This window comes from Rhinolophus sinicus, chromosome 3 (genome assembly GCF_057876585.1).
Source record: "Rhinolophus sinicus isolate RSI-liver-muscle chromosome 3, RSI-T2T, whole genome shotgun sequence".
In the NCBI taxonomy this organism is placed as follows: domain Eukaryota; kingdom Metazoa; phylum Chordata; class Mammalia; order Chiroptera; family Rhinolophidae; genus Rhinolophus; species Rhinolophus sinicus.
Window position 1 is genome coordinate 30,217,955 of NC_142503.1, and position 27,952 is coordinate 30,245,906.

Genomic DNA, 27,952 nt, shown 5'->3' on the forward strand with positions numbered 1-27,952 from the left:
TTTTTACATTTTATTTTTAGCTGAGTTCTAAATCAAGTTTGAATTTGCTCTTTGGCTTTTCATTGGAGAAAGACTGTTGTAACTTTGGATAGTACAAAAGGTTTTATCTTATAGCAAAAGATCAGACATAATTAAATTTTGAATGTAGAGTCAAAGAGCTGGGCAACTGTTTGCAAGTCACAGACACTCAAGAAACATATGCCCTGTAAAGTACGATGATATGTCACACTTCATTTGAGGATTTAGGAGACCATCGGGGTGAGATTAGCGCCTCGTAATTTTATAGCTGAAAGTTAACTTAGATATTTAAGTTCATTTAACCAAGTAATTCTTAAACTTGACTATATATAAAACTTGGGATGAGGTTGCCTTTTGGGAATGCAGATTTTCAGGCTTAACTCCTGAGATCCATTCCCTTGATGTATCTGCTTTTGTGTATTTACACACACACTTATATACACACATATGTACACAGTTTCTTAAAAAAATAACATCCCTGCTAGTTAAACAGGAACATAGGAGCATGGCTGTTACTGGGAGCTTATTAGAAGAGAATTTCAGGCTTCATCAGAGACCTATGAAATCAGAATCTGCATCTTAAAAAGATCCCCAGATGACTTCACATTTAAGTTTGAGAAATATTCCCTCAACGTTTCAAATGTGGTGGTCATGAGAATACACTTCGAAAAAAATGAACCCCCCCCAAATTAGTTTCATTATACAGATGATAAAATTGAGTATAAATAAAATAGTAGGTAATAAAACTACATAAAAATACTGGAATAAGATTCCTCCCTTAAAAGGAATTTATTTTTCTCAAATCTTTCTGATAGCAGAGCTCAGAAGATCAAGGTCTTCTGAATCCTTGTCCATAATCTTTGTAATTATAATTGGTAACTGATAACACACATGTCCAATGTGAAACAGCAACCCATTGAATTGTATTTCTTTAATTTTCCCTACATACTTTCCTTACATAGGAGTATAGCATTCACATTGTTTGGATGTCCCCTTTTAGAGATTAGTATCCTCAAATGAAATACAACTTTGTCATGAGATTTCCTTTATTTGGTCACCAGACTATCCCCTTAAAGTACTTAAAGGCTGCATGCAGGTCTATATACAGAGGGTGCCAAAAAAATGTATACACATTTTAAGAAAGGAAAAAACTGCATTAAAATTGTAGTATTCAATATTCATCGATAGCAGAAGGTTTGACTTCTGCAATTACAAGAGGTGCTTAAAGTGGTTACCTTCAGCATAATTTTAATACAGTTTTTTCCTTTCTTAAAATGTGTATACATTTTTTTGGCACCCTCTGTATGTGTGTGTGTGTGTGTTTGTGTGTGTGTATACAGATATATATGTATATATATGATCTTCCTTCTTTTAGACAAAAGTTTGATGACTATTTCTTGTCATTTACTTATACTGACTTAAGTTTGATTTTGAGCCTATATTACACATTTTAACCATTTATTGTTGTAGATTTTAAACATAATTAGAAAAATGATGATAAAAAATAAAATATTTAAAATTGTCCTTCAAAGACTAATAATCGATCATCAATTAGTTTTTCATTTGTGTTTTTTGTTTTGTTTTGTTGTTGTTGTTGTTAAATGTTTAGGACAATCAGCATTGAATTTACAACCAAGCTATTGAACATTTTATAAAGATATTTTTAATATTACCATTTATTTACATGGTAACTGAAGCCATGGTTTCTATTTTGATTCTACATTTAAAAATAAACTAGTTCCTTTTTATATCTATAAAAAGCTATGTTATATTCAAATGAGTGTAACATTATTTCTAAAACGTTCATAGCAGGATTGAATCTTTTTCAAGAACTATGCTATAAACACAGCAAAATCTTTCATATTTACTGAGGAAAAAATTTTCTTTTAGCAAAAACAGATTCCTGATTATTTTTTAAAATTATTTTAAGCAGCATAGTCATATCAGAGTAAGTCATGTAATAACAAAGGTATCGTAATATACCCAAATTTGACTTCCAATATAGAAAATGTAAAAAACAAATCACACATAAAGAAATGCAGATGGTTGTAAAGTTATTTTTTTCTGCAGAAGTTAGTAGTTTGTTATCTTCTTTCTTCTTTATCTTTTTTGGAAAACTGGGTAATGAAACACGGTTTTCTCCAAAACAGAGTGAATTGTTCAGCTTCCAAGATAGCGGGAAAGTTTTTTGTGATAGTGAATAAGTACTTAATTGGCCTGTAAAACTATCAAAATTACAACTCAACAGCTGATCTTAGATTCCTATAGAAAATATTAGCAGATAAAAATTGCAGATAAAAATTGTTATTTTCCCATCCAGAATGATCACTTCCATTATAAATAGACACCTGCTCTCTTGTTTATAGAAACTAGCAGTATCCATTCAGATGTTTTAAAATGGAGTACACCTTCATATATTTAAAAATAAAATCAAGATTTAAAAAGTTTTGGAAATTTTTACACTACATAGTTCTTCATTTTGTATTATTTTAATTTGGTTTGAAAATGGCCAGATTCCAAAAAGTTTTCCAAAAGTCAGTGTAACACTGTTTAAGACTTAACTAAGCAAGTAACTGGAAAAAAAAAAAAAAAAATAATGACAGGCCAATGTAACGACCAATTAGAATAAAATGCTTAATTATCAAGTAAATAAATTGTTCATATATATAACATTCTTAGAAAGCTAATTTTATAGTAATTATAGAAGTCAAAGGGATAGATAATTGCCAGAAATCGAAACAATCATTATTATCATTATAATAGTTGAAATCTGTGCTCAGATATTTAAAAAATCATTTAGAGTGTTTTACTGCTCTAAATGGCTTTGATCTTTATTACTGCAGTTTTTCTTGGTGTGTGTGTGTGTGTGTGTGTGTATGTGTGTGTGTGTGTAGAAAAATTATTTTGACCTTAATTTAACAAGAGTACAGAATGACATGTCATGGTAAACCAATCGCTCTTTTATTTTTCAATAAGACCATTTAAAACATTTTATGCTATCTAAATTATCTTATTTCCCTGCCCCAACAATTCTTTCACTTACAGATGGTGACCTTACCTAAAATTTCAAAAAGAAATAGAAGCTATCACACAAGAACATCTATTAACTCATTTAGAAAGATACCTATTTTTTTTCCTTTTCTTCTTCTTGCTCTTGTAAAAATGGAAAAGTATCTTTTCTCTCATTGAAGGTATTTCCTCATCCCTCTTTAGAAACATCACCCTATCTGCTATAGTTTTTGTCACATCAACTTTCTCTCCATATATTGGCTCAAGCCAAATAGCTTTTCGATATACTCTTCTTCCAGTTAAAGTAACTCATCATCATCATCATCACCACCATCAAAATAGTATCTAACCCTTGGTTATTACAAACTACTTTCCTCTATTTGCTCATTTAATTCTGGCAACAACTTTATGAGATTACTACTATTATCTTCACTTTATAGATGATGAAACTGAGGCACAGAGTATCGAAATAACTTGTATAAGGTGACACAGCTAATTAGTGTTGAGATCAGGATTGTAATCTAGGCAATCGGGATCCACAGTTTGTGTTCTTGTTCAGTACATGATATTCCTGCCTTCAAAAAATGGCTCTCAATTGAGCATAAGTGGCCCTCCATCTACCACATTATTATTCTCCTTCCCTTTTTCAAGCAATTTCTTGAAAGTGTGGTCTACACTCATTATCTCACTGTCTACCACTCATTAAAACTTTAAACATTGAATTATAGCTTCCATTCCTTCTCCACTAATTATACTCTTACATTTCCATGATCTCCCAATAATTACCATGATACTTAATTAGATGCTTTACAAAGATGCTCTTATTTGGTATCTGAACAACACTAAACACTAGTAGCTGACACTCTAATACCTTGTACCAAGCAAGCTGGCCCACCTCTGACCTCAAGTATACCTATGGTGGATAGTCCATCTCAGGGTTTCTTAGAATTTTAGAAGAATTGCTCAGCTCAAGCTAGAGCAGCACAGAAGTTTGGGAATGGGGAGCGGTGTAGGTAACACTATCCTGAGAAACATTCAACCAATGAGGGATTTGAGTGTATAGGTTTATGTCATAGCCATCCCTCCTTCCGAGAGATAATTTTAGGGTGCATCTTCATGGTTCCTCAAGGGTTTCCGTGGGACCAAATCCCTCTTGTCCATATTGGAAAACAACTCAATAAAATACATTTCATTGGGTTTCCCTTTTCCCCAGTCTTATGCTTCCTGTTTCCCTAATATGCTTTCTGGAATTACTTCCCAATAAATTACCTACACCCGCATCCTTTCCTTAGGCTATTGCAGAACACAAACTAGGACAACAATGCTATTGATCCCTTCCTCCCAGAGACATATTTCCCATGGCTTATCCATCTATATATTCTTATCTCCTCTAGCCTCTCTGGCTGCTCTTTGCAGTCTTATTTGTTGACATATCTTTATATGTTGGTGTTCCCAAGGAATACGCCCAAGGCCTTTGTTTTCACCTCACATATTTTCTTGGAGCAACCCTGCCCATTCTCCTGATGTCAGTTACTATCAATATACTACCAATTTCCAAGTCAATGGCTTCAGCAGAGAACTAACTCCTGATCTCTAGACTCATATGTCCATTTTCCCCTTTAAAACATGCCTCAAAAGCACATCAAATACCACATACCCAAATTGAAATCATTTACCTTCTCCCCTCTACCTTCTCTAGCCAACCAGCAACCGAAGCAATAGATCTGGGTGAGAGGACAATCATTTATTTCTCTGTTCCCAATACATTCTACCTTTATCCTTCATAAAGGAACCATATTGCCACTGAGGATTTTATTCTTAACTTTTTCTGAGTATTTTTCCCTAATATAATGCTCAAACGTTAATGTACATTCAAATAACATGGAGATCTTGTTAACTTGAAGATTCACATTCAGTACGGATGGATTTCAACTAAGATTTGGCATTTCTAACAATATCTTCGAAAATGCTTGTGCTTGTTTTCAGAAAAAACATGCTTATACTGGTTTTCAGAAAACTCTTAGCTCTAATCTAATATCTAGATTAGATTACATGGGCCATTTATGCAACCATCACAGCAAGCCCATACCTGGTTCTTTTCCCACTATCATAGTTGCTTATTAAATTGTCTATATTATATTCTCTACTTGACCATAAGCTCCTTGAAGTCAGTAGAGTTTTCTACTAGACCGTCAGCAACTTGAGGCGTCTCAAGTTTATCTCTATTTTCCAACACAGTGGCTCACATAGAGTAGCTGTTCAATATTTGCTGAATTCATTAGTTATTTATGTTCTAAAACAGGAGTGTCCAAACTGCAGCCCGCGGGCCAACTGCAGCCCGCGATCCATTTTTTATTGGCCTGTAGCAAATTCCAAAAATATATTTAGTTTACTTAAATAAACCAGGTGAGGCAATACGTACTTCACCTCGAGTGAGTGGCCCGGCTGTTTGTGTATTTTACCACATATGGCCCTTGGTGAAAACCATTGAAAAAAGTTTGGACACCCCTGTTCTAAAATATTCCTTTTGGTAAACTATATTGTTTAGTCTTGATTGGGAACCAGATTTGAAGTACATTTTTGAAGTACTGGCAAAAATGCCATTTTTCTTTGATAAGTCCAAATATATGTAAAATATTTAAAGGGTTTCACTTCTTTTTAAAAATACTAATTATACATTGGAGAGAAAATTAAAGCACTTATTAATTGTGACAAAATGCTGTGGCTTTTGTTTTCATCCAAGGAAGACAATATGCCTTATTTGAAGTAGTTGAAAGATCTACAACTTAGTTCATTAACTTTTACTTTAAATAATTTGTCATTTAAGTTTCAAAAATTAGATGGTAAAGGACACAGTATTTTCTAAAACTATGAAGCTCATTAGTCAGAAATCTAGAGGTAATATTTCACACCCAGTTTAAATCTTATAGACTACCCAAGATTACAGCTTTTATACATTGAATTGTGGGTTAGTGTACAGTAATTAAAATGGTATAATTTTTTTTTAAATTGGGTGGATTGATTGCTGCAACATTATGTCATAGTGTGTGTGTATGCACGTGCGCGTGTGTGTAATTCTTCAAAGAAAAGATGCGAGTTTAACTATACTAAACCTCCACTGAGAAGATATATTCAGTTTCTATAATGAAGAATTTAATATTTATTTTAATAGTACATTACCAATAACCTCTTTTCACCACCCTCCAACAATTTTTTGTTTTTAGTGATGGGTGATAAATTATTTATATACGCCTTGTATAAGTGCATTAAAAAGATTGAAGTTTGAAACTAAGGATGCCATTTAAATATCACTGATAGTCTTCATTATTTTTGGTCAAAATATTTCTTAACATTAGTAACAGCTTGATTTAGTTTTGAAAGTCTCTTTAGTTTGTTTTTAATACAGCTGTTTCTATTTTCAAATTTAAAGCAACTGAATATCTGAGGATACACAACAATTACTAAGGGTAAATATCATCTGGAGAATAATTAAAAGAAGACAATAAATTAATGAGTCACTGGCCAATTACCATGGAGAAATAACATACTGGATGAAGAAGGAGCTTTTACAATGTGCACTCCTTTGGATTAATTTGTTTTTCAAAAGTGAATAAATATAACAACGATGAGTTACTTCTATACAAATTAAAAGCATCATTTTCTTTAAGTATATAATACAAAACAAGATTAAAATAGATTTGATTGTAGTACTTATCAAGTCTCACACGATGTGATATGAAGAAGCAATGAAGCAGCACACACATTATATAAAACACAACCAGTCAAAATCCACGTTTCAGACCTGAGTGCCGATCAGTCCCACTATGGAACAATTTAAAAACCTGTGATAATCTATAGGGAAGTTACAACATATATAATTACCATAATAACCTTTGGTAAAAACCTACCAGAGAGTGAGGGAATGTTGTTAGACGAAAGTGCTAAGTATAGTAGCTCTACAGAATGAGAAAAAGCATAGAGGTCTTGTTTAAGCAAGGTTCAGCCTTTAACAAAAGGTGAATATTGGTGGTTGGTTTCAAAAGACATATATACATACACACACACACACACACACACACACACACGTTTGTATATATACATATCACCACACAGAAAATATGGATTTCTGAATTTAAGTTTATATATGTAATGCAAATTGAACAATAGTAGTTTGAACCTGGCAATGATTTATTAATATCTGTTTTGCATGTGACAGCAAGCCAGCATCATAAACATCCGGATTAATAATAGCAAGGGAATAAATACACTTTCAGAAAACAAGTCTTGGAATTTATAAAAGAAAAGGATCCAAACTTTGTCAACTCAAACGCTATGAAAATAATAGTCACTGGTTGATAAAAATGTTGACTGGCTTTCCAGAACCAAGTCAAACTCCTACGTTTACAAATATGTTTCCTGAAGTGGTGAGAGAAGATGAAGACTTCCAATCTAGCATAAATTCAAAAGTGTCTTGTTCAAGTTAGAACAATTTAGTAAGACAATTTAGCAAGACAAAGCTTGCCAGGGGAACATCTTAGCAGAAGATGAGAGCAGCTCCTTACTAAAATATTAGGGACCTACTGCAAGGCCCGTGGTATCAGACACAATATGAAGACGAGTCAAGACACGTGTGTTGCCAGGCATGTACTGAACTGGCTGTTATTGGCCAAAGTGAGGAATTGGCTCTAAGAAATGGACAATGGGTCACTGGATATCTATGGTCAAAGTCAAGTGATCAGAGACAAGAAAGCAAACACTTTTCCAATCCTGTTCCACTCAATCATAAAGGGGCCATTGTTTTACACTTTTTCTAATAATCAGTAAGATTTTTTGTTAACTTATTCTGATAGAAGTATACATTCTGTTTTCATTTGTTAAGTATTTTTGGCCTCCAGTTATACTTTCTCAAAATAAGCTGAGGATTCAAAATGATGACACTAGTTTGATCTTTTTTTTCTTTTTTTTTTTTCTTTTCTCCTTAGTGCTGAATGATCTTAAGGAGGCACATTCTATCAATTGTCATTGCTAATGAGCATCTTTCAGCCAGGTCATTTTCCTACAGGTTAGTTGGGGAGCTTTAGTGGGTTATAGACATTTTTTTTGAAATGATAAGTGATGGAGGAATTTGAACATTTCCACAAGCAATCACCATCATGGCCAAATTTTAGAACATTTCTATCACTCTCTAAATTTCCCTCATTCTCCTTTGCGGTTATCCCACTTTCCCATCAAGAAAATACTGATCTATTTTCTGGCACTTGTTTTGCCTATTCTAGAATTTTACCTAAGTAGAATAATACAATATGTAATCTTTTACATCTGGCATTTTTTCACTTAGCATGATGTTTCTGAGATACAGCCATGTTGTTGAATATATCAGTAGATTAAAAACAAAAATATTGTTGAGTAATATTTCTGGATTTGCTTTTACAATATATTCACCTGTCCATATCTACTGCTACAAACTTGATCCAAGTCATCATCGTATCTTATATGGATGATTTCAAAAGCCTTCTAGCTGGTCTCTGCTTTACCTTTTGACTGCTCATAAGTTATTCTTAACCTAGTAGCCAGTGTTATCCTTCTAAACTGTAAATCTGACCATGTCATGCCTTTGTTTAAAACCTTCCAAGTATTCCAGTCTTAGAGTAAAAGCTGAAATCTTTTAATCAACAAGGTCATATGTGAACTAGCCTCCTGCCGCTTCTCCTATTGCTATCCACTTACTCACTCAGCTCCAGTCTGATTGGTATCTTAAGCCTGAAAATACAGGAGAGAGTTGTACAAGAGTATTACAGAAGATAAGGAATAAATGTAGCATATCTTCCTGCGTCATCAGATTTCCTCAGTGGTGAGAAATTTAAAGCCTTGTAGCATCACATAAGATAAATTGTAGTGTAGGAGTATACCCTAAAATTTGAAATTTTAAGTACATTTTCATATGGATACAAGTGGCTTTAGTCTATACTCCAACAACATCCCAGTGTATGTGTTTAAATTTCTCTCTATTTTAGTTATACTTGGTAAAAAAATTTTGAAAATCAATGACTTAACTGATCAGTCTGGATCATACAGTGTAATGGGATCTAATTACAGCTCTAGCCGAGCTAAAACTGATGCAGAAGAACCTCCAGGAATGGATAATTTCAGCTCTGTATTTTTGTAAATCAAAGTTTCAAGTTTGTAACCACAGCAATGACAACGACAGCGGCAGACATCCTGTGCTAGAGGACTCAGTGTCCGGCCGGAATTGTTCTTGCATTGCGTGGAATTCAAACAGACTCACAGCTAATTTTCACTTGGGAAAAATAAAAATGGCATGAGATTTATATTTCCTTTAAAAATATAACACTGGGGCTCTAGTTCATTGCTAATGGAGTATATCAAAATACTACAATGAGAAAAACAAAATACTTTTTGTTCTTTAAAGAGATGCAACTTCATATGAAACAATGAATTAGTAATATATTTGATCAATAACCAATATATTTCTCTAATATTATCAAATAAAAAAACCAGATAGGAATAAAACTCTTAAAATGAAAATAAACTAGGGATCAACAAACTATTATAAAATAAAAGTGTTCACTGAACAAATGACACATTTGACTCCCAATTATCTGATCATAAAAATACCATTCCAGCACTTTAATTTTTTTCTATACTAAAGCACATATTTTTAGTGCTTCAGATAACACTGAGCATATACACTCCCAACATAATACTATAATTCAAATTAGAAAACTTGTTGTTATATAAATTGTTTCACATCTCTGCACTAGAGCATCAAGTTTTTGAAGGAAGAGATAACTAGAAGATTATTAAATAAATAAAACATATAAATCATGTGTTTAAAGTAGAACCTATACATACTTTCTTGGTATTTGAAGGTTTTTTAAATTATAACTTGTTTTTTCCGAAAGCAGACTAATATTCACTATTCTTTACATTCATGTCCTTCTTTATTCTTTTCCAGGTACTTTCTCTACAACTCTGTTAGGCCACAGAAGACTAGAAAAAATTTTCTCTTGATTGCATGGTACACATTTGGTATCCTTAGGACAAAACACATAAAGCACTACAGATAAATATTAGTTTATGCTTACACAGCATAAAAGAAATAAGTGGCAATAGAGTGATGACTGAGCCAAATAGGACATTTAATAACTTGGATTCTCTTTTTTATTTTTTAATCGATGCCCCACAAATATGTATTTTTTTTGAGGAATTCTGTGGTTGTCTTATTTTCATTTAAATAAATAATGAGGAGGAATGAAACATCTCAAGGACAGAAAAGGAAAAAAAGGATACAGAAGTCAGGGAATGCATTCAGTAAGCTGATATGTGGACAATAAGCATTATTAGAAAAAAAATCCACGTTTAAGAAAATTTAACAGGTGATGATAATAGTAATGATAACGTTTTTATGAGGATGCACAGTTTATAAGGTACATTTGTTCTTCCCAACTAGCACGTGAGGCAGGCAGGGCAGATATGACTGTGTTTCTATTTTCAAGAAGGTATTGAGAGTCACAGTGGAGAAATGACATGGCTAAGGCCAAACAGTGATTTCACTGTGAAGCTGTGACTGTGAACTACGCTCTTCATACATAGATCATCTGCCTGCATTTTCTGTGGATTATGTGTTGGATATTGTTAATGAAACCAGAGAAAACCTGTTGCAACTTCCTTCATTAATATGTTTTAAGGACTTCCAGGTGATTCCAGTGTTCTGCCCAGGTTGAGAGCTATTGGTCAAAAATAGGAAGAAAGCAACCAGGAGTTTGTAGTACGAGGAACATATGTCATATAAGGACTTACTATGCAAAGCAGGAATGCTCTCCTGGAAAAGAAAATACTTGAAAGAGAGGGTTTGACTTGGTGTGCTCTGCTATCCAAGGCAGAACTAGAGATAGTGGCTAGGAGCTCTAGAGAGACAGATGCCAAATTAATAGAAGGCTTGATGTTCATTAAACTAAAATATTACAAAGTAAATGTGTACCCTGTGAAGTTGTAACCTCCCTGTCAACGAAAGTGCTCAAGCAAATATGGACAGCTATAGATGGAGGAATTGGTGGAAGCCACAAATTAATAAAGTAAGAAGATTTCAAGATCATTTTACACTTTCGCATGTATCTTGAACCATTCTTCAGCTCATGATTAATTGAAATTTTGTGCATTTGTTACTTATTAATAATAAAAGTAAATGTGTCTTATCAAATTTACGGAAGAGACATGTTTCTATGGACTGAAGATAATGCCGATATTTATGTCCTCTGTTAAGATATTTTAGGAGGGTGACAGCATATGTTGGAAAGAACTTTCCTTTTGGAGACAGATCTGAACTCAAATTTCAGCTTCGTTGTTTTTGGGTTACACAGCCTTGAACTAGTAACTGGACTACCTTGAACTTCTGTTTCTCCATCTAATAAAATGGTAAAACAGACATTGAAGAAACTAAATTTGAGGATCAAATGTTATAGGGCATAGAGTGGCGCTAAATAGACACCAGTTTCCTAAATCATGTCCAACTTAACTAATGACAATTTCCTGCACTGGCAGAAGGAAAGACACTTGTGAAATATGATCAAGGAAGTTCAAATATGAAAGCATACAAAAATTAAAGTATTTATATAAACATTAAAATTTTAAGTAAAAAGGAATAGGAGGAGATTTCTTTGTCTCTACAGAGACCTCGAATTTAGAGATCTCTGCATTCCATAACTCAAACAGCTTTAGAACTCTTGATTCTAAATCATTCTCAAACCCTGTACTTCATGGCCAAGGTACACTGAATATGCTCTAAAATATACTCTGAATAGAGCATACTGAACATAATTTAAATTGTTCCTGATGATTCATGGTAATCATTATGAATAACACTTCCTATACATAGTACAGTAGTTACTGCCTGGATTTTTCCATATTTCTGTATTGCTTTATCCTAAGGCTTCTGCTTAATTTCATTTCTCATTTTAGTGGCTCCTAAGAGGTCAGAGCTATTGTTGTCTTTCCACTAAATTGTCCTTGCCAACTGATGCTGGATTTCTCCAGCTCCTTTCTTTGTGATAGGATCTATTCTTTTAACTGTAACTTTCCAGATACTTAAGGGGTTTGTTTTGCGCACAATCATCTGCAACCTAATCTTAGTTGTCAGACTACCTGCTCAAACTAACCTAGAACAAAATTAATGGCTTTTGGTAAAACCAGTTAAAGAGATGTTAACTATTTGAGAAGGCAACAAATGTAACTACTCCTTATATCTCTATGTTGACACCTATTTCCCTAAGATTCAGGGAGTTTCTAGCTTAATTACTTCCATCTTTGTGACTGACCTATTTGAGATTGCTGGAAGTCAGGTAGCTGTGTGATTACTATAAATGTATAATGCCATGAAAAGGAGGTTGTAGCTATAAACCCAAAACTAGTGGAAGAAAATTCCTCAAGAGGGCAATGTAGAAAAATGGTATTTAATAGTAAAAATAATTGTTAGCATTAGCCTTGAAAGTCAACTGTACAGAATAAATGGAGTCCGATAATTCTAAGGAGATTTCATTGCCCTATATCCCCAACCAGTACTATACATTAATAAACTATGTTTATAAGGCTGACTCAAAAGACATTTAAAGAGTCTTGTGAATCATTCAAGGGAGATTAACATATATTTGGCACAGAATGAGACATTCAGAATTGGATCGTACCACAGATATAATTGTATTCAATCCTCTCTTTTCACAGATGAGGAAAAGAGACTCAGAATGGCTGATTCACAATTATATATTCATAGTTTCACAATCAGTTAGTAAATGTCAGGGATAAGACTAGGTCTCTGAGTTCTTAATGTGGTTTTGGTGCCTTTTCACTATCTTTAACTCCACCATACCATTCAGCATGTTTTACTATTATTTGATGCTTTGAAAAAGGTTAATCCTTGGGTTAAATTTTTATAACTCTTGCTATGTTATGACTGTTTGTGTCCCCCCAGGACTCATATATGTTGAAACCTAACCCCCAAAGTGATGGTATATTAGAAGGGAAGACTTTTGGGAGGAGATTTGCTAATGAGGATGGAGTCCTCATGAAAGAGTAGAATTAATACCCTTATAAAAGTGGCCACAGGAAGCTCCCTTGCCTTTTGTCACATGGGATTACAGCTAAGAAGGTGCCACCTATGAACCAGAACGTGGACCCTAAGAAGACACCAAATCTGCCTGTGCTTTCTTTGATTTTGGACTTTCAATCTTCCAGAACTGTGAGAAATTAATTTCTTATCTTTATAAGCCACCTCTTTATGGTATTTTGGTACAGCAGCCCAAACAGACTAAGACAACCCTGTTAACTATAATATTTAATAAATTAGAACACCAATTTCCTTTAACAGCACCACATAGAGAGACATTTAGAAAATGTTACTAAAGGAAGAATTGTTCCCTTTTGGAGCAACAGCATATGTTTCCTCCTGAGTTTGAAGAAGAGGTGAAGAGGCTAGAGCCAGACAACATCGGAACATGTTCTCAGCCCTCACTGGGAGCGTAAATACCTGTCGCTCCATGTGGAACTCTATAAGTAATTGATGTCCATCCACCCATCCATCCATCCATCCATCCATTAATTAATTTTGCAATGTCGGGGTACTGGCATTTGTTTTCTCTCATGTGCAATTTTCTATGACATATTCCTCTTAAACTGCAACATTTCTAAGGAAAATATTCACTTAACATGGCCTCTGAACTGTGTATCTGAGAAGTATATGTTTTCTTCTGAAAGTAAAACATTTTAAAGATTTTAGTTTCTGTGTGTTTCAAACCACAAAAAAGAGATATTTTCATTTTATTATTTGACTTTTTTCTCCCAAATGTAAGTTAAGTTTATTGAACCAATTTAGAAGTTACTAGCTAATAGATTCTAGGTTAAGACTTTAAAGTTATGTTTTAAAGAATAAATCATAACAGCAAAATATATGTATCTTTTCCTCATATTATTTTTGTTAAAATTTAAAGAATAACAATTCATACCTAAAAAATAAGAGAAAAATGATTTAACCATAAGAAAAATAAGCAATAATTGGTTTCAATTTTTCAGAGTCTCATTTGAAAAGCGATGAATCAATCTTGATTAAGGTTAAGATAGAAAAGAGATTCTAAATTCATAATCTCAGTGGCCAAAGATAAATTATGTAGCTATGTATTACTTTTATTCATTTCTTTGAACAAATATGCTAAGTGCTAACTATGCACTAATGCCACATTTATTAGGTGCTCTTAGAATATAAAATCACCCTTTCTGGCCTCAAAAGAGCTTTCACTATAGTCAAAAATATTGTGAAAATATGAAATGGCTAAGGGAGAAGAAGAGCTAACTCTAGATAAGTTTGAAACACTAATATTTTATGCATAACATGACTTATTTGAAATCAAATTAAATTTAGAGATGTTTCTTAAATCTCAAGTGAACTCATTCTCTAATATAATAAGTGATGATCTATTTCCAATAAGTAACTGTCCAAAATAGATAAAAATAAGATTTTGTTTTATAATTATAGTTAGTTTCAAACAATTTATGAGGCAATAGTCAAAGATGGATTAATCAAAATAGACTTACATTTTGTTTTGGAAATGAAAGGGAATGGCCTGGGTAAAAACTAAATCCGGCAAAGACTATTACAAAAACAAATAAACTTTTATCTTTATAATTAATCCTAAGCAACAAAGTATTTCTTGATTGCTATGAATGTTTTATGAAAGATCCTATATTTTTATTTGTCTTCTCAAGGAAAGAACATAAATTAAAAAATCATGATTAACATAAATTTATATATGATCTATGAGGAAAGTTTAAACTAACACAATTCCATGGAAAGCATAACAAGTATCTTGGGTAGCACCTTAAAGAACTATAGAACACAATCTTAGGTTCCATTTTTTTATTGACATATCTTCTAATTTATTCAACCACTACTTGATAGCAGCAGTATGACTGCATCTAAAATTTAATAGTAAAAACAAATAGGAAGGATAGAAGTTATTGTTTAATTGGTACAGAGCTTCTGTTTGGGATAATAATAAAGTTCTGGAAATGGACAGTGGTGACGGTTGCATTCCACATTAAAAAAGAAAAAAGGATTAAAGTATATTTACAAGGAACTCCTACAACTCAACAGTAAAACAAAATAAACCCTCCCCCCCATTTAGCCCATTTTTAATTATTAGTTTTGTTTGACAAAGAAACAACAAACAAAACTAATAATTAAAAATGGGCTAAAGACTTGGATAGACATTTCTCCAAAGAGGAAATACAAATGGCCAACAGGTATATGAGGAAATGCTAAGAACATAAAAAATAAAAATAAATAAATAAAATCAGAAATCATTTGGGAAAACCAAATCAAAAACTCAACAAGATATTACTTCACAACTGTTAGGATGACTATTTATCAACAACAACAACAAACACAAAAACCAAAAAACAACAAAAAATAAATAAAGTAAATAAATAAATAAAACAAAAACAAAATAAATGTTGGTGAGGATGTGGATAAATAGGAACCCCTGTATACTACTGGTGGAAATGCTAAATGCTAATGATACTGCCATTATGGAAAATAGCATGGAAGTGACTCAAAAAATTAAAAATAGAACTACAATATGATCCAGCAATCCCCCTTCTCTGTATTTATCCAAGAAAATTATAATCAAGATCTTGAAGAGATATTTGCACTCCTATGTTATTGCAGCACTATTCACAATAGTCGATATATGGAAGTAGCCTAAATGGCCATCAACAGAGGAATTAATTTAAAAAAAATAAGTGGTATATACATACGATGGAATACTATTCAGCGTTAAAAAAGAAGGGAATTCTGTAGTATGCCAGAACATAAATAAACCTTTAGGGCATTATACTAAGTTAAATAATCCAGTCACAGAAAGACAAACATTGTATAATACAGTTAGAAAAGATGTCTAAGAGACAAGTTCATAGAATCAGAGGAGACCAGCAGTGACCAAGAGTTGGAGGGAGGAGGAAAAGTGGAGTTACTAATCAACAGGAATCAAGTTTCAGTTAAACAGGATGAATGAGCTCTGCAGATCTGCTGTACAACATAGTATTTATAGTCAACAATAATATATCATATACTCAAAAATTTAAGAGGGTAGATCCCATTTTAAGTGTCCTTATGCCAATAAAGTAAAATTTTTAAAAGGGACAAATATGGACATATGTTTAAGATATATTAAGTGAAAAAGCAAGAACTTGACAAACAAGTTGAAGTTTGTGAATTCATTATTTTCTGTATAATGGGTAGCTAATGCATGATAAGAAGACATTCTGAAATAATTTATTATATTGGGGTGATGTTATGGGGACACTGATGTTTTAATTGCTGAGTTCTGGGTTAAATGTTTGTAACAGATGTACAGAAAAATATAGTTTAAATGGTAAATTTTGTCATGTATATTTTACTACCAAAAATAATAAGTAAAACGAAAGAGCATAAAATTTGATGACCCTGACACCTGTTAAGACCCCTATGAATTCCTCGTACATTGTGTGCCCTTGTTAGACTTGTACCTCTTTTACAAACTATAGAAACAGTAACATTATACTTTAATGTCAGAGAATCATAAGGAGATATTTTCGTTACTAAGATATTAAGACATCCTGTTGCTTGTTCAAGTGAGGTTAATTTCCTTACTCTTTGTAAAACTCAAAAATATTAAATGTTATTCCCTTTCCCAGAGAAAATGGCACAGTCAAGGTAAGTGTGCTGTGAGCACAGTAATTATTAGTAGCTATCTTCCACTACACTGAATCATACAGTGTTTTCCATTAGAAGGGAGTGGTTATGATATTGCAAAGCTCTCTTCAAGGGAACAAAGCTAGATTCCTTATATAATTTCTTAAAATTATTTTATGAAAGAATCTAAAAAAGCATAGGATTGGCGGGTACAGAAATGAAGAACATTGCCTATTAATAAGATATGTTTCCATAAAAACTTAAACCTTTGAAGATGATTTAATATTTTTCTGAAAAATCTCAGAGAAATTTTCAGAACTCACAGAAATGTAATCTATGATATAAGAATTTCAGATAAATTTCTACAGAAAATAGTAGATCCTAGGTTTCCCCTCCTGTCATTGTGAAAACATCAGGGCAGTTTTTTATTTATTTATTTATTTTTATTTATTTTTTTTTTTTAGGGCAGTTTTTTAGAGATTACTATGCTGTGATACCTTTTGTATGTTTAATGCCACCATCTCTTCTTTTAAATTATTGCAACTTTTTTACTAATTTTCTTGAAAAAATAATCAATTGTCATTTTCACACGAGTACACGATTTTAAAATTTGCAACTGGCTTAAATTCCATGAGGAACTAAGAAAACTATTAACTTTTATTCATTTAAAATAATGGGTTATTTCTAGGTAATGTCAAAAATACTTAATATTTTCCAAAAACATTTTAATAATAAAATATAAATGTATACAGTACTAGTCAAAGTAGTATTTCCATATACTTCTACCCCCCCAAAAACACACACGAATTTACACAACATTTGAGGAACATGTACTAGCAAGGTTGTTAGCAAAACCCACGGAACTGAGTTATTTACATTATAAAACAGTGCAATGCTCAGTGAGATCAGCTTTATAATCCATTTACACCATAGTTTCTCCAACTATTAAATAAGAAAAATAACTCCTCCTCTAAGAGTTTGTTTAACAGCCACATAATGCAATCATGTTACCCTCTCCATCACTATGCAGTACCTGAGGTTCTGTAAAGCTGCTTGCAATGGTTAAGTACATTTTCTTTCAGTTAAATGTGAAGTTTGTGTAAACTTGATTCAGATGAATGTAAGAAAATATTAATAACTCTCTTAGAGAACTGAATGATGTCGGTATTATAGCAAATATAGCAAAAATAAAAAAAAACACTTTAGAACAACATGAAATCTGTGAGATACTATTTTATTAAGTCAATAAAAATAATTAAAATTGATTTTTCTGAAGTGGAAATTCACTGTTTATAAAGCTGAAAGCACCTAAACTGCATTGGAAAATATTTTTTTAAGTAAAAAGTTATTCATATTTAGAAAAAAATCCCACTTACAATCTAGTTTACTAAACAGAAGGGCTCAACCAATGAGCAATGTAATTGATCTGCTCATCAAATGTTTGGCCTGAGCATCACTGCCTTTTTCCAAACAATTGTTTATACAAATGCTACAATCTTGGAATAGTCATTTTAGCTTGGCATGGGGTCTTTTTGGATATTATGGTCTATTTTTGGAGTTTGGAAGAAAAATACAAATGTTGATCCGTAACGTACTTCTGAACATTTTATCCTCTTTAATTGCCTGTGCATCTTTCCAAAGCACACTGAGTTAGAGTCACTCTGCTAGGTAGTTAGATCCATGAAGATGGAATATAATTTAATCTCTCTGGATCTCAGGCCTTTTATTTCAAAAATGTGAATTAATTGAGAGTAAAATCATAGTAAGGATACGTAATCAGAAAAATCTTCCTTCTTTCCAGTACTGGAAACATCAACAAAATTTAAACAGTAGCTTTTAAGCTAAGAGGATATTTATGTTAATGTTGTCTATATAGCATTAATTATCTAAATGATAATTTAGCTATTTAAAATGCAGATCTGTTCTAATACTGCTGAGCCCCATGGACACTCATTCTCAGAATACTACTTTTTTTGCTGTTATTATTAATATTTAGAATTGTGTCGATTCAGCTTCTAATTATTAATATCTAAAACATGAAAAATGAGATGCTGTCTTACAATATTCTTATAAAATATGGTGATCTAGAATTCTTTACGCTAGATTTTTTCAGATTGCTAAGTGATTATCACTATGATTGCATAAAGAATACTTTATTAATTATTTAAAGTTTAGACTCTAGTCATCTAAATCATTTATAAAGAGATGAGAGAATTGAATTGTAAATTAAATTTTGTGCTTTCTCCAACATACAACTTCCTGGAACTTGCATGACTCGGAGGCTATGATATTATTGCCAAGAAACTAGGAAGTATGAAACATCCAATCAGGGAACAATGTTCCAAAAAAGAAAACATCTAGATAATTAAGGCTTTTACCTTTTCACCCCTTAGAAACATTTAAATATATTTCCAAAATAATGATTCCTCAAATCAATTGTAAATTTTCCTGATATTTGAAGTAATGTTTACAACATTTTAAGAGGTCTCTTTCAGTGTTTTTAAGGATTTCTGTGTTTGTTTTGAAGTACTAAAAGTTTTTAATGAAAAATCTGGAGGAATTAAGTGGTGAATGTAATTAAAAGTAAAAAAGTTAGTTTGGGTAAACTGGAAAACAAAATTCCACAATTAGCATCTTCTACTGAGCTCCATGTGGTTGTTTAAGAATGCTCACTGCTACGGCAGGATGCATGGACTGTGCATTCTTTACTGGGCTCTTCTCACCTCCTATATGAAGCAAGTATTATCCTAAATTCTCATGTCTGTAGGAAGAGCTTAGCTTTACAATCTGGCTGCCATATGCTACCAAAACAGAAGGAACTCTTGTAGTAGTGTAAATACATACTATAAATTGACCAAAATTTGGTGGCGCCCAGATGTGGGATGGGAGTCTGCCAATCATAGCCTGATCTGATCCAGCTGAAAGCTACCTGTGCACATGAGGTGTCATCCGACACTGCATTGTGCCATGTGGCTGGCTTTCTAGTTTCCGAATGTGGTTTTTATCACTTTCCTGTTCCTGCTCTTGCTTGTAGATTTTTTTTCCTCATTCGTCTCTATGCACCCACCTTTAACAGCTCTGCATCTGCTTCTAATATGTTGTTTTTCTGTTAAATTCAGGGGTGGAGCTTAATTCAGGGAGTCTTTATAATTAGCAATTTGATATCCAAACTATTGAGGTATTTTTCTTAATAACTAAAAAAATAATTCAGTGCTTTCATGATCAGCCCACTACTGGAAAATGAAAGAAAAATCGTAACATTAAAATGAAAATCAGCATTTTATGTCCTGATTGGGGAAAAAGTTAAAATAATCTATTTGCCTAATTTAATAGACATCTTGGATCTTCTCTAAATATCACTTAATAAAACTACAAAGTTGAAGTTGAAGACCATTTTTCATTAAATATGCTAATGTTAACTATTTTAATAGTGGATTTTCCCCAATTAAATAACTTTCAAAATTTAATTCACTAATTTCAATAATGACTTGGTGAAGTAGGAGGACAGCAAGAAATTTTTTAAAATGAATATACTCATCTAACATAATTTCACTGGGCAAAGCTTAAGCAGTAAATATAGAATATAATCATCTATCTTATATTATCATCTGAATATATGTTTGTACACTTTATGTGAAATATTGGTATAGTCAGAATAAAAAGTTGAAAATATTATGCATCAAAATGGTTTATGCTTTCTTCATTTGTATACCAAAAATTTTCAAATTGCATTTCAAGTTCATACTATTGATATACTCAGTTCAAAATTCATGAGTTCTCTCTTTCAGACAGTTTTCAGAACAATAAAAGGCCTGACTTAACTAATGTTTATTTAAAGACACTTTATTACCCATGGTAGATAAAACACAGTGCACGAGAAACATTCTAGATAATGGAATACACGTTTACTAACAAATGGTTTAATGGAAGACATACATCCTTCCTTCCACTTTATCCTTCCATCTCCCCTTGCTCTATGTATCTGCTCATTCTCTAGCATCACGTATCTTCTTATAGCATCAGGCCATATAATTTAAAGCCTTAACCTCTCTTCAATGCTTACCAAACCACATACAAATGGCTTTAGATCTTGTATCTTCTACTTCTTTCAAGTACTCCATGACCCATCCAAAGTGTGTTGTGTCCTGCCTCCTCAGTTTTGCTCTAGTGCCTATGACAGGGCCACTAGTTTTCCACCTACATCTGTTCTCTGCCTCTTCCATATGTATAGAGTTAGCTGGCCTTAGAGCTGCCCAGCTAGACTAAATTTCTCAGCCTCCTTGAGCAGCGACATTGACTAAGTTCTCATCAATGGAATGTGTATAGAAGTGATGTTTGTCTCTCCATGTTCTCTTCCTCTTGTCATGAGCTAGATGACAGACATTTCCATGGCACAGCCTCAAACACGAAGACAAGAACGATACTCCAGGGCATTGGTTCTCAAAGGATGGTCTCTAGACCAGCATCAGCATAAGTACCTGAGATCTTGGAAATGAAAATTCTCAGGCACCACCCCAGACCTAATGAATCAGAAACTCTGAAAGTGGGGCCCAGGAATCTGTTTGAACACGCTCTCTAGGTGACTGTGATGCATTTTAAAATTTGGGAAGCACTACCCTGGAGGATAGTTTAGGAACAACTTGGAAAAACCTGTAAACCTGTTCTGAAAAATGACCATCCAAGGCAGTACCAATCCACTGACCTGGCCTCTTATCTTGAGAAGTTTATCTGTGAAATCATACAGATATGATTCTTTAAGTAGCTGAATTGTTGGATGTCCTTACAGCAGCTCAGCATTTGCCCTAAGTAGTATTTATTCAGCCTGGAGTGGCATGTTTAATATTTTCACCCTGTTTAATATTTCTACATGCTAAATTGAAATCTGACCCAGATCTTTGCAAGTTAGCACAAGCCCATTTGCCTAATGCCAAAGAATACTAGAGCATTTATTGTTTCCTCTAATCTATTATACACATGACTGATGAACACTCTTTAAAAAATGCAATCGTAATCATACCACTTTACCACTTCAAATTCTTACTAGACTCTCCATAGCACCCAAACTATGGTTAACCACGGCCTACCAAATCCCACGTAATATGACCCATATCAATCTGTCCAGTCTCACCCAGAGCCATTTCACTTTTCCTTCTGCTCTAGTGACACTTTTCTTCTATCTGTTATTGAATCAAGGCAAGCATTTTCACACTTCAGAGCTGCTCCCCATGCTGGTGATGTCACTGTTCACATCTACGCATTCTTTAGGTGTTTTCTTAAATATCGTTTTTTTCTTATCCTCCTCCCCCATCCCATATGAATCTATCGAAAGCCTTAAAATCTCTTATCAAGATTTTACATTTCCCTTCATAGTACTTTCAACTGTTTATAATAATTCATTGCTTCCCATGAATCTTGTTACTAGGTGTGATGCCCTTCCTTTAACCACCCCCCATACACTGTAACACAAGAAGCTTGATGAGAGAAGGTACCATGTCTGTTTGCTCACTTTGTAGGCATAGCATCTAGTTCCTGGCTTGACACGTAGTATGCATTCAAAACACATGCATTAAATGGATAAAAAAATGGATTATTTTAGATTCAACTCATATGACCTTTCCTAAGACTATTTTGGATCCTTCTTCCTTATAAAAGAAGGTCGTTTCCAGTGGTTTTACTAATCAGAGTGCTCCATCTACTTAAAAGGCAGAAGTTCCTGTTCCTGTTTAATATGTTTGTGTTAATGATGCTATCAGTAAGCATTTATGAAGTGATCTATTTGATCTTGGAGCCTTACAATCTAGGTTACAAGTACACCATATATCATGCACTGCCGGGATTTATTTTCCTAAAAGACAGCTTCAATGACTACATCCCCTTGCTAAATTTTTGCAAGAGATATCCTTTTCCTAATGTACAATCTCATCACTTCCGCATTCAAAACTATTCTTAGGTGGACCATAACCCAATCCTGTTTTGTACTTTCCGCAGCAAGGTAGTTTTCGCTTCATTCAAAGTAGCAGTTCAATGTTCCCCACACATATCCATCTCTGGGCCTTTGCACTACAAACCTTCTCAAAACGAGGGCTCCTTTCTGGGACAATTCTCCCATGGTAACTATGTTTGCTGATTTCCTCTGCGCTCTTCAAGGCCCATTTCAAATGGATCCCAGTGACCTGACTTTGCAAATTCAGGATACCTACAGTGATGCTTGTGCGTTCTCAGCAGATGAGTGGTTCCCTGAACACCAGCTTCTGCCCTGTGAATGTGCTTTATAGCGTAGTTATGACTTATTACATAGGGGGCATAAATACAATATAGCAAAGACACTTCAAAGAGAACTTCAGGGACTATATTCAAATAAAAATTCAAACATTTCTAAAAAATTAAATCTATATGTTAGCCAATAAATAAAATAGTGGAAAAAGCAACTCTACTTTAGAGCCATTATGAGAAGCTGCCAAATGTGCTATAAATGATAAACGTAAACTTCACTGTACTAAATGAAGGATTGGTGAGGACGAATCTTTAGCACTTTGCATACTCCTGAAACCACGAACACCTACAATAAAGGTGCAGGGAATTTCAACATACAGCATAGAGTATTGGTAGAGAAAGCACCACTGAGTGAAAAGGGATACCATAGTGGGATATATTAAAATATCAAGACTGAAAATCAATGGTATGAGATACTTACAATAAGCACAATTCCATTTTTCTCCTTAGTTAAACTAACAACCTCAAACTCCCTCCCTTTACCTGCACCTACCTTTATAGCAGTACTTAATTGATGTAAAAAACAATTTCCCAGCTGAGAATGTAACGTATCATCATTTTGTCAAGATCCTAATTTGTTAGCAGCTCAAGCGGCCACGTGAAGCTAACAGAAGAGCCACGGCACTGCTGTTTTCCTGGGAGAAAATCTCACAGATATTCCCTGTCCTGGGATCTCCCTGGCCTGAGAACATTTGGCAGTCCTAGCACTTTGACATAGCACAGTGCGTTAAACTCACTCCTGGGAAGAAAAAGTATATGGTACAGCGGAATTGGAAATCTGTCTGACTAACGAAGGGACCATGTGGGAGCTGTGCTCATGGCATTCTCATTTGTAAAGGAAGGAAGAAAGCCTTTACGAACAATAAAGGAAAGCAAGTGAAACATTTTGTGGAACGCACATGGATTTAGAGCTAAGTCTTCCCCTGAGAATGTTGCCAATGAAAATGAGGGTATCAAGCTATTTTTTTATTTAAGTAGTGGGTCAATATGATTTTCCAAGGTCAAGATCAATATAACATTAAAGCCTCTTTGCTCTCTGAAGGGAAATACTATCATAGCCTATAAAATCAATAAAACAAATGCAAAATTGGATGTAACTGTTTTTTCTTGTTTTTATTTTTTCGTTTTTAACTGAATGATAGTGTTATTTATAAACCACTGTGGCCAGTACTCCAGATTTTTCCTCTTTGCTCTGCCATTACTCTGGTCACAAAGATTTCTATTTATTTATTTTTTTTGAAGACTCAGAATTACATGACAGCAGTGACAAAATCTCCCATCCATCTTTCTGAGACAGTGGGTTCCATCGTGCCCTAAAGCAGAACACTCCTGATTAACCCAGCAACTAAGAAATCACTTCAACCCTGATGAAAGACTCTTTGATAATATACCTTCTACTCAGAGGGAAATAATCTCAGAATTCCAGAGGGGAAAGCATATTGAAAATTTAGTTTCTAAAACATGATCTGTGTTTAAGCTAAATATATACATACATACACATGTCAAGACAACATGTTTACAATATATTTACATACAAGTAAAAAATAATAATACATATTTTTAATTTTTAAATTATTTCTAAACCCAAACTGACTTCAATGAGAATAAAATTAAAATTAAAAATCTCTGGCAAGGAACAATGCAGGGGAAAGGATCCAGGCACGTCCAGCATCTCCCTACAGCCTCCATGCAGGCCCCTCCAACTAGACCTACTCTGTCAAGCACCCTTTCCACAGACCTGGTCTAGCAGCTGTCTGTCCCTGGGGGATAACTTAGGGGACTCCCCAGGTCCCATCCCTGAGCCCCTACCATCTGTCCCACTTCCTGGACTTCTGGGAATTGATCATCCTTTTCTTGATTCCCCTGATCTATCTGGTACCCTAGTTTCACAGAGGCCCCTCCAGCCCTCTGGTTCCTGTTGGTTCTAACAGGTTTCTCTGATCCCCTAGTGCCACTCACTCCCTGTGGTCTTCCTATCAGCAACCCCAGCCTTGGTCTACTTTCCATGTGGAGCCCTCTGACTTGACCCCAGTCCTGTTTGTCCCAGCTCTGGAGAGCCCCCTGACCTATCTGCCTTAGGCCCTGCTTTTCTGGACCTGGCTGGACAGGGCAGTGCCTGAGCTGTGGCCTTTGTTGGCAATGGCAGTTACAGCACCAGGTTCAGGGAAGGCCAGGCCCTGGGGCTTGGGAGCTGGGAGGGGCTTTGTGCTCCGAAGGGGTGGCACGTCACAGTTGGCAGTGGCAGGGTTGTTGGAGAGCTCATGGCCTCCTCCTTCACCCAAGCCTGGAACCACCAAACATCTTTGGGCTCCTGAGGCAGATCATCAAGGCCCTGCAGAGTGGCGGGGACCAGGCCCTCAGGTTCCTCATGGATGGGGTCCTCTTTCGGGTCTGTCAGCCTGGCCCTGAGTAACTGCGGCTGCACATGCTCATACAAGCCCCAGGAAAGAGGTTTCTTTAACTGTGCCCCCTCCCCTGCCTGAGCAGGGCTGATAACACATATTTTTTAAGGGATATTTTTATGTATACTCAAGTGACAGCATTCAAAAATATTCAAATTATGACCTCTTATTCCATTTATGTTAGGATGAAGGTTGTACACCTGTAAACATTCATAATCCTCACTGTCCCATCTGAGTGCAGTTGTAGCCCCAGCATTACAATACTGGAGTTACCATGCACAGGGCTGGAATACACATCAGCGGAGACACAGATCTCCCCCTCATGGTGCTTGGACTCCCCCTAGACAGATAGAACATACAAAATAAACAGATTACTATAGGTTGGGACGATCAGGAAAGATGTCCCAGCCTTCCAACAAGAAGGGCAAAGCCTATGTAAACAGTGAAAGGGGTAAAAGTAAGTAAGGGGGGAGGATGAACAGTGTGGCAGGTAAGAAGCGTTTGGTTTCTTGAGAGAACAGTAATTATCTGGATGGAAACGAGAGAGTTTAAAAGTTGATTTGGCACTACCCCTCTTCCACCCAAATTATTCTTAAAGGGCTTATTACTAAGAAAATACATATATTATCCGTGATCATTTTATTTTAAATGACCTGAAATGTGCTTTTTGCAAATGGGATTTGAGTGGATTGAAAATGAGAGCCGGTCTTGGGGCCCAGCCTTTCATCTCTGTTTATACCATTAGCTTATACAAATTTGGAAGTTTAGACTGAAAAAAGAAAAAAGAAAAACCATTTCTATGGGATAACAAATGCATGTGATAGCCCTGATTAGAGTCCTTCATTTACAGAGAAAGACTAAGGATCTATGGCTTATTAATTTAAACCAAGAAAAAAACATTTGCCTGAACTGACTAGATTTAGAATATGAAATTTTTGATATGATTATATAAAATTGCACAATTCAACCTCATTTCATACAAGATTACATGTAACTCACTTGTTTGGTGGGGTGACTACTTACATTGAACTGCATCTTCTTATTCCAAAGGGCTTTTAATAAGCATCATTAAACTCTTGCAGAGATGGACAAAACTTCATCATTTTGTCCTTTTTGATAAATTTAGCATTTTAATTTCTTATCATTGCTAAACTCAGAATAAGTAATTTAAAAAAATCATACAACATAATCAATATTTGAAGCACCAAGTAGCACTGGCTCACTGTCATGTGCTCTGTTGTTAGAAAACAGTCTTTTACAGCAAATATTTCCGGCACCTGCCACCTGCTTCCTGGATTCAGGAAGCTATTCAGTGTAGAAAGGTGTTTGAATTTGATAATTTCCTGATATAATTAAAGTGATTCTTTGGTCCTATTCAAATTTCACATTAAAGCTCTTTCATCTACATCAAGTATACCAAGGTGAGTTGAAAATCTCTTACTCTACATTCATAACATATATGGTGTTAAGATTCTTGCTTATTATAGAGATAAAATTGTATACCTAAAAGCTGCTATTAATATAATTATTTGACAAGAAAGAGAGTGACAAGTCTAGCAATAATAGTAGGCTTCTCGGGGGTGTCCATTATAAGAACTACGATTTAGTGGTATAAAGACACAAGATGATCAAAAGCAGCTCCATTTCATAAAAGATTGGATGAACTACAGATGCATCTAGAAAAGAGAGGAACTCCCCAAGGTCAGTTAAAAAAAAAAAGAGAGAGAGAGGAAAAAGGATGGTTACTATGGAGAGTTTGTCTAGATACGTATTTCCCAAAGTGTACATTAATCACTTGAAATACATGGGGATTTGACAAGGAGGGCAGGGACAACGTGTTAAAGGTTCAGGCACACATACAAGTATTTATGCCAAAAAAACAAAAACAACTTCAATATACTGTTTCAATCAAAATTTCCAAAATTATTTAACCAGGAAACAAATATATATGAATATATATGAATGATATAATTAAATATGTCATATATACATGCAAGTGTGTAAATACATACCAAAAAATGGTACATATTTTTGGGGGTACCAAAAAAATGTAGACAAGTGGACACTTTGGTTAACGTTGCTCAAGCAGTACTTCACCAAAATCAGAAGTGTCCAGATGCTGATGGTAACCACTTTGGGCACCTCTTGTAATTGCAGAAATCAAATGTGACTGGTATACATCTTTTATTATTGGTGTATGTTGAGTATTACAATTTTAATAGTTTTCCTTTCTTAAAATGTGTACACATTTTTTTTGGCACTGTGTGTGTGTGTGTGTGTGTGTGTGTGTGTGTGTGGCTTATTGGCATTATCTGTAGAGGAGGCTTTGAGATAAAGAAAGGTCAAAAAGGCTGCAAGATTGGGACTTACTTTTTCTTGCTCATGTTCACTGAGCTGCTAATCTGAGAGATATCAGAATATTGGTTGTATAAGAGGGTCTCTCATATACATGTTCACAATTGTGATCCAAGAATCAAGACTGGGAGGTCTCAATCTCATCAAAGCTGCACAG

At 34.3% G+C, this 27,952-nt stretch overlaps 1 protein-coding gene and 1 pseudogene across 1 annotated transcript in view; both read right to left on the minus strand.

Moving 5' to 3' along the window:
- HCN1 (hyperpolarization activated cyclic nucleotide gated potassium channel 1) overlaps window positions 1-27,952 on the minus strand; it is a 345,552-nt gene that overhangs the window by 64,552 nt on the left and 253,048 nt on the right. The gene's annotated exons all lie outside the window — the stretch shown is intronic.
- LOC109449685 (docking protein 1 pseudogene) lies at window positions 25,015-27,824 on the minus strand (annotated as a pseudogene).